Source organism: Notothenia coriiceps, unplaced genomic scaffold, assembly GCF_000735185.1.
Source record: "Notothenia coriiceps isolate Sejong01 unplaced genomic scaffold, NC01 NC01_scaffold00012941, whole genome shotgun sequence".
In the NCBI taxonomy this organism is placed as follows: domain Eukaryota; kingdom Metazoa; phylum Chordata; class Actinopteri; order Perciformes; family Nototheniidae; genus Notothenia; species Notothenia coriiceps.
Genome location: NW_011345642.1, coordinates 70,499 through 79,248, shown reverse-complemented (window position 1 = coordinate 79,248; position 8,750 = coordinate 70,499). Strand labels below are relative to the sequence as shown.

General features: G+C 42.4%; 1 protein-coding gene across 1 annotated transcript in view; it reads right to left on the bottom strand.

Moving 5' to 3' along the window:
- kdelr2a (KDEL endoplasmic reticulum protein retention receptor 2a) overlaps nucleotides 1-8,750 on the bottom strand; it is a 263,345-nt gene that overhangs the window by 184,992 nt on the left and 69,603 nt on the right. The gene's annotated exons all lie outside the window — the stretch shown is intronic.

The following is an 8,750-nucleotide window of genomic DNA, read 5'->3' as shown; positions in this document are numbered from 1 at the left end:
TTAAAAGGCCTACAAAGTTGATACATTTAGACGATGCTAACCCTTATAGGTGGCGCTCTGATTTACTCTGCTACCGTCGAGCAAATCCACAGTTGGTAGCCTTTCAAATGAAATGGATTCGGTGCGAAGTTTCCCTGTACAGTACTCTGCATGCATAACAGAGTCCATTGTGCCCCAGCATGTCTACTGCAGGGTGGAACGATTTAAGCAAACCAAAGGAAGTGTAACGGCAGGAAGTCAACAGTAGGGGATGGATACACGGAGGAGAGAGAAGCATGCTGGGACGTCAGACTGGTTGTAGGACAGGTCAGAGGTGATATGGGTCTGTGTGTGTGTGCCAATGTATGTGTGTGTGTGTGTGTGTGTGTGTGTGTGTGTGTGTGTGTGTGTGTGTGTGTGTGTGTGTGTGTGTGTGTGTGTGTGTGTGTGTGTGTGTGTGTGTGTGTGTTCTGTAGGAGGTCCAGGGTGGCTGCATCACTGCTGACACACCGCTGCGGGTAAATCCAGATTAGTGCGTCTAAAACAGGCCTACGAAATCTGCTACAGGGCCCCTAATGCTAGGGCCGCTGTCACCCTCAATCACTCACACACACCTAATCCCCACGCCGTGACCCAACACACTCACACACTCACACACACACACACCCACACACACACACACATGCACACACACGATGCCCCGGGCCTATTCAGCTTGGCAGGCAGTCCCTGTACCAGGAGACACCAGCCACAGGGTCAACATTTCACATCAGGGGAGAGAGGGGGGAGAGGGGGTGATGGTGGAGAGGAAGGAGAGGAAGGAGATGGTGGAGAGGAAGGAGAGGAAGGAGATGGTGGAGAGGAAGGAGATGGTGGAGAGGAAGGAGAAGAAGGAGATGGTGGAGAGGAAGGAGAAGAAGGAGATGGTGGAGAGGAAGGAGAGGAAGGAGATGGTGGAGAGGAAGGAGAGGAAGGAGTGTAAGGTCCAGTGTGGAGGTCTTTACACCGGCTTCCTGTCCGTCCAAGACTTCAAAATACTTCTGCTGGTTCTTGAAGCGCTGAATGGTTAAGGGCCAAAAGACATGTCAAATGTTCGGCAACATTACGAACCATCTTGGTCTGCTTTCTGACCCCAGAGTCAAAGCTAAACTTGGAGAAGCAGCGTTCAGTTAATCAGCTCCATGTATCTGGATAAACCCTAGAAACCAAAATCAAATCAAGACTCTTTCCCGCTGCCCTTTATTAACAAAAAAACAATTTATATCTTAGTCTGCAGTGCAACTTTTAGTCGTGTAGGGTTATATAGATTTTAGTGCATGTAAATGGTCTGCTAAGACTCAAATCCCTGTGTTTCTCTCCCACACAATGAGCCTTGATTAGTTTTCAATTATGTACTAAGGCTCAGGTCAACGTGAACGCTGTCATTTTCTGCTTTAAATCACAGTAACTTAATGGGGACCTATCGTGCAAAATGCCCCTTTGTACGTCTTTTCTACATGAATATGTGTCCCCGGTGTTCCAGGGAACTCACCAAGTGTCAGAAAACACAACCCTCTCTCTTTTCCTCCATACCCAAATCTCTAAAAACGGGGCTGCAACGAATCTGATACAGACTGATACAGATTTGAAAATTGTCTGACGTCAGAAACGAGGAGCTCCCCCTATATGGGCAACTCTCCACCTATCAGGAGGAGACAGCCACGGCCATTGCCATTCAAAAGCGCTGGAGACGCTGTAGTACATATGCCAGGCCTGTAGATGGCGCTGTAGTCTGCCTTCAAAGGCAACGAAGAATAATTCTCACAGAATCAGCCCTTGCTAGGGCTAAAAAATAGCAAATCGAGCGAAATGAGGCGTGGCTAAAATGCATGATCTGTTTGGTATTTTGAAAAAAAAAAACTTCACAGACATGTTTATAAGTATGGCCCCAACCAAGTTATTATTAAAATAAGCATGATAGGTCCCACTTTAAAAATAAGCTGTTAGAAAATGATTCTTATTGACACAGAACACAATTTCCTTCCTGTTAGTGAGTTTGGGCTTAGAGGATCTTCACTTATAAGATGTAGTTTAAACATGAACCAGAACAAACCAGTACCAATGTAATTGTATTTATTTGGTTGTGATATATATATTTATTTTGCCGCCGTCGGACCTTTAGAACCAATTTTCCTGCTCTTTTGACATGCCTTAACTTGTAACAGAGTAAGAATCGTCTTGTATAAGGCTTTGACTCATGTTCAAAAGACATTTAACCCACATCTGGTTTTCTTTGTTAACTGACATCAGTGCTGTTTCACTTTCTCTGTTGTGGATTAGAATGCTTGTAGAAAAATCCCAGCATACGATTACCTTGTATGTTCCAAAAAGAGCGCAGATAGGCTTATAGAGAGCAAGCGATGTCACTCTCTTCATCGGTTCATCTCTGCGTGAGCGCCGAAGGCTGCTCAGAGCGAAGAGAGCTGCTTGTTCAAAAAGCATTTCCACCAGCAATGCCCACTTGCAACCTGTTTGTAAAGCCTTTACTCATTTGTTTTCACTTATATTAACTTCAACTTGACGTTTCATTTATTGGCGCGCTTCTACGAGAAGAGATCACATTGTTGTTTCTTCCCCTTTCTGCATGCCTTTCATTAGTTTCTCTTCATTACTCTTTGTTTGCGCAGAGAAGACAAAATGATCTGAGAAACAGTTGGCGCGCGCTTGACTGTGGAAACAAATGTCATGGAGTTTTCTGTTTAGTGAAATGAGAGAGCGAAGCGAGACTCACTTTGAAACGCGAGCGAGAAAAAATCTAGTGTTGGAAATGTTATGGGGATCCGAGGAATGACTGATGGACTTGCGAGCGAGCGTAAAAAGATATTTCTAAGACTCTAGCTGAGCCACACCCCGAACACATTCTTTTCAAAGCCATCACACACGCGACACCTAGACGAGCGCGTGATTACCACGACATATATATATTGTTGTTGTTCGTGCGGTAGAATATGACATACCTTTTAAGAGTGAGTGGAGCGCGTAATAAAATGTTTTGCGAGACCATATGCAAAACATTTTAAATATTTAGCGAGTTGGTATATATTAAGTGATAGTGGGGAAGGAATAAGGTGCATGAGCGCGTTTACAGAATTGCTATCGAAAAGCGAAATGCGAAACAAGTTTTAATAGTTATCATTAGTTAACATCTTCATGCTGCTCCGCTTATATTATCTTTTGAAGGACGACATTCCTCGTTTTAGTGATGACACCGTAACAGTAGAGTACATTGCAATTACAAGTTAAAGCAATAGTTTAAAGGCAGAGAAGGTAACTAATCGCAGCGATTCATTATGTGAAGAGCGCGCTCTTTCGCGCGCGCGCGTTGGAAGATTGCTTGTTCAAGAACATAGATGATTGAATACTGAGCGAAGAGTAGTTATAAAAGCGAAGCGTTTAAGGTGGCTTTTAACTTGTATTGCCATGTACTCTTACTGTTACTGGTGTCATCAGCGAGAGCGAGGAAAGTGAAATGCGTCCGTTCCGGCAGAGAAGATAAGGGAGCCAGCAGAGGTGTAACTCGAGAGGAGTAACTATAAAAATGTGTTTGCATTTGTTTGATAAGCCAATTCTGTTAAAGTATGCCGACATTATTGCTTAACAAGAGAAGACGTAGTATAATATATATATTGAGCTGAGAGAGCGAGGAAATGCAGGGTGCAGAAAGAGGCATGTAGGTAGGAAAGTAATGAACAAATACAAAACTTCTTTAAAAGTATGTCAGTAATTCTGTTACCGACGAACAAAAAACAACAGTATATATATGTCAGTGGTAATAGTCCAACAAACTGAGCATGCGAGGACTTGGTCGCGTGTTGATGCTTTTGAAAGATGGTTCGGGTGTGCCTTCAGCCCATAGAGTTGTAGTAGAGTAGCTTTTTACTGCATTAGTGTGCCCAAAGTCCATCAGTCATTTCTAACGATCCCCATAAACATGCTTCCAAACAGATTTTTTTATAATGAAATCATAAATGTGTTTTCAAAAAGTGAAGGTGTTGATGTTACATCTTCAATAAACAGAAAAATATAAAATATGACATTTGTTTCCACGGGCAAGTACTTCGAACTGTTTCATCAAGATCATTTTTGTCATTTTGAAACAAAGAAGCTATGTGAAAGAAGAAACTAAATGAAAGCAATGCAGGAAAGAGTGGAAGAAAACGAATCAATGTGATACTTTACATTTGATATAAGATAAAGAAATAACAATGTTTAGGGTGATAACTTTAAAACCATCCAACTGAAACATTCAAAAACAAATTAGTGGAAACAATCAGTTTAAGGTGCAGACAGCAATTTGTATCCCCATTTTTGTATTTGTTTTAATTCAGGAGTTATCGTCTCACAGTTGTTCAGCTATCTATTCTTAGAGAATGTATAAAGAGAAAGGCATTGGGAACAACATTTTGGTGCTGTGGGGACTTGTTTTTATTGCAAACTGAATTGTTTCAACATGAAGGCACTTCTGAGCACATTCTTTTTTTCCTTTAGTTTGATTTGTTTCCTTGTTTCAATCTAATGTGTCCCTCTACCCCCTGCAGAGTGCAGGCGTCATGTCCGTCTACCTGTTCATGAAGCGCTACTCAGCAGAGGAGCACTACCAGCCTCGTCACCCCGGTTTCTACCGCCCCCGTCTCAGCAACTGCTCCGACCACTCTGGCCAGTTCCTCCACCCGGAGGCCTGGTCCCGCGGGCGAAGTCCCTCCGACATCTCGAGTGACGCTTCGCTCCAGATGAGCGCCAGCTACCCGGCTCTCCTCAAATGCCCTGACTACGACCATGTCTTGTCCTCACCCTGCTGAGGGGTCACTCACCACAGCAGAGGCACACATAAGTTACTGAAAGGTCGCTAAAGAATCACAAGAGGTCACAAGGCTTATTCAGTTTTCTTTCCTGAAAAGATACAACTTGTAGCAGCTATAACTGTGCTTTAAAGTGGACCTATCATGCTATATTTGAATAATATATTGTAGGGCCATACCTATATAAAACATGTCTGTGAAGTTTTTTTTTCAAAATACCAAACAGATCATGCATTTTAGCCATGCCTCATTTCGCTCTATTTGCTGTATTCCAGCCCTGTTTTTGCAAGGGCTGATTCTGTGGCAAATGAGCTGCAGCTGACCACGCCCCCCTGCAAAGGAGGGGGCGAGGCACGATCGTCATGTTACCATGCCACGGCGCTTTGACCGTGCTGTATCTCAACTGTACCATGCTGTTACTCATGCTGTACCGTATGCCTGACCATTTGCCATGCAACCCTCTTCCTTGATAGGGTGGAGATGTGCCCGTATAGGCGGATGCTCCCCGTTTGACGTTGTCAGAACAGTTTCGCGGATATCTGTAGTCGAGGTCGTGATCAGAGTCGCGTGCATGCCCGCAGTTTATAGGATGATTTTGTAGGAGGGATGAGAGAGGTGGGTTTGTGGTTTCTGACACTTGGGATTCCCTGACACACCGGACACATGACAAGGTGTAAGAAAGTGTACAAAAGTGGCATTGTTGCATGATAGGTCCGTCTTTAAATGGTGTTGCGATTTGCACCAGCTGCAGCGCACGGGAAATTAGAGGAAGTCCTTAACTACTTCACAAGAAGAAAAACGGTAATAAGTACGCATGTTTCTCAGGTGATGTTGTGTGTGTTGTGTTGTGATGCCAGCCCTGCTCACATAGTTTTGTGTATAGAATAAATAGTATAGTGTTGTATGTGTTTTAAAGAAACATGTATTTGTGTGTTTTCTCAAATACTGCCAGTAGAGATTTTCAAGTTTATGTGTCTTGAAAAAGCGTATTCATAAGATATTTGTTGATAGTGGCTTTACTATGACCAAAAATTACTTGGATGTGTGTGTGTCAAGACGAACAGGTACACAGCACCAATGTAGTAATGTGAAATATTGTTAAATTATCACTCTTGAGACGACATAAGCACAAACTAATGATAAGGACAACTGAAGTTATGCAAAATATTTACAACCTACTTATATGTGTCAACTAAATTTACCTGTGCATATGTGTGCACATTCTTAAATATAGCTAATGTTGAATTCAAAGAACTGTTCATGATTGGGAAGAAAATTATGTTATGTGTCCATTTGTTATTGTATGTGTTCAAGGTGCGCAATTGTACGAAAATTTTTTATGAATAAACATTTAATAGTGCAATTCATGACAGTGTATGCCTTCATTTGTTTGCATATCAAATCCAATGTTACATTTACAACTGACATTCATTAAATGTAATGTATTGTGAAAACAAATAGACAGGATTTATGGACATGAAAAACAACCAAGTTGAACAAGAAATTGTGACCAGCCCACAGTCTAATCCAAATATATGTATGTTGTATTGATTGGCATTATCGGCAGTGTGCTCAGGACCAGCAGGAGAGCTCAGGCTCAAAGAACCTGGCAGTAACAGACTCCCAGCTGCAGGCTGATGTGGTAAACTGCTGAAGCATGCAGCTGGTTCAGCAGCGAAACCCCTTCAAGCCGCCACTCAGCATCAAGAACAGTTTCCCCCACTTTGCGTTCTACATCGTTCAACATCTGGAGCAGTGGCACCTGCCTTCGTGGTCCACGCTTTATCCACAGAGCATGGCCAGCTACAGAAGCAGATTAGTTCATTTTAAGCTTTTTGGTTTTATACTATCTTTACGTTCGGTCATTACTTTCCACGAATATATTGTCATATCCAGTTTATACTTACAGCATTGGGGTCAATTTTGTCTTAAATTTAATTCCGTCACCACAACTTGTGTGTTTCTTGTATGTTTATTAAAAAGCAACCATAGTTTAAGTTTTGGCTATCAAAATTAGGCTCGGCCTCATCATGCCACAGATTCTCATAGTGAATTGAGTGCATGAATAGAAACTATTCCCGATTTACAACGGTGAAGCTGGGGCAGGCGAGCAGTACAACATGATAGCAGGCGTAGCAGCAGCAAAGCATTAGCAAGGGCAGAGGCAGGCAGAATCTGGCGGCTTAAATCGAGCGCATGTTTAGGAGAATGTTGTTTCGGTTGGTTGTAAGAGACGAGCCGCGTCACGTTGTTTATCTATTCAATTGGGCGAGTTGAGCCTGAGCGCTCGCAGCGTCGCCCAGTTTCAGCAGAAAACTCACTGTTTCGAGAGAGTAGTCAGAGCATAGCATTTTAGTTGGCGTCTAGGCTCGTGCCTCATTACTACAAGATATACTAGAACCATTGAGGAGGCATACATAAACAATTACACCAACCATGATGGAGAATTGGATACCCATCCCCAAAACTGTGAAACCTGAGAGCCTGACGCTGGTGTTAGTTCTGTAAGTTGATGGCTGCTCTGTTTGCTTGTTTCCCACTTGCCAGTTCTCGCTCATTTCTTTGAGGGATATACTACCCTAGTGCTGCGTATAGTATATTCTGTATGGCTGCTCTCTGAGAGACCAGTGCAAACCGGAAGCACAGCGGCTTTGAAGGAAGCGTTTTTGATTCCCCCTTTGTGTAAACTGCCAACAACATGTCTTTGTTTTTGTATTTTGGAGAAAAAGATCAATATCTATAAAAAAGTTGACAAGCTATGTCCAGCTGCTTCCTTTCACGCTTTGCAAAGGTTTTTAAGTAAAATCAGAAGACAAAGCATTCAATAATAAATATAGTAAAATCATGATTCAAGGAAGACATTTCAGCGGTAACGACCTGCTATGGTCCTTCTATCACAGTTAGTATTTCATTTTTATAGTGATTTTGTTTGCTATGGATCTATGGACACAAAAAAAGGGTTACAGTACAAAAGTCCAGAATAAACCCTGAGCAAACAAGTGTGACTACGTTTTAAATAGGTTGCATGCAGAGCAGTTTATCTACTACCGCTTCTGCAGTTTTAGCTTCAGCGGGGATCTGCTAGTATGGTGAAGTGCTGTAGCAGTTTGAAGGAGCACATTGCATTGTTTATCACATAAACATTTACTCTAAACTGGTTCACCTAAACATTCACCCTCGGTCTATGAACATAAGGCGTCTTCTACTTGTTCCAATGAGTGGTCAGGGGGAACGTTCCCTTTTCTCCCCTCTGCCTCTCCCTCCAATGTTCCTCGACTGCAGAACGGATCTCAGCATGCTCCGTCTTTTGAGCCAGCCCTTCTTTTGATCTCCCCTTCCCCAGGCTCCACCCTTTGAATGGGGCCTGCAGTTTTAGGCAAAACACATTGAGTAATGGAGAATTCTTTCCTCAGCTACTTCTGCTCTTCTTCCCAGAAAAGCTTTATTAGCTAAAATTACAGTCCCTTTTGAAGAGTCTGATTACAGAAAACCCAAAAGAGTGCCTTTAGTGAGTAGAAAAGAGGTAAGTTGCACAATAAGATAAGTTAAGGACTTTATTGCAATCCCGAAGGAATTGTTGTACCAGAGGTAACAAAATACAATAAAACAATAAACACCCAGCAGCAAAAACTGTACCTAAAAGGGCAGCAAAAAAAGCAAATTTAACATCACAGACAACATGGAACGTAGGAACATAGATGGGTCACCAACCATCAATGCAATTAGGCCCCATTGTCAAACAGAACACTGTTTGGGAATAAGCACGTTTTGCCAGTAAAACCCAACCTTCATGTTCTTTTTTTTAAATGTCATTCAATTAGTGTGTTTGGACATCTCTATGGGCGCACTGTTTGAAGCAAAGATTCCATGTGTGTATGTCATACAAATGATGAGATTGTTTTATGGCATATATTACTATGGTTATTTACAGTG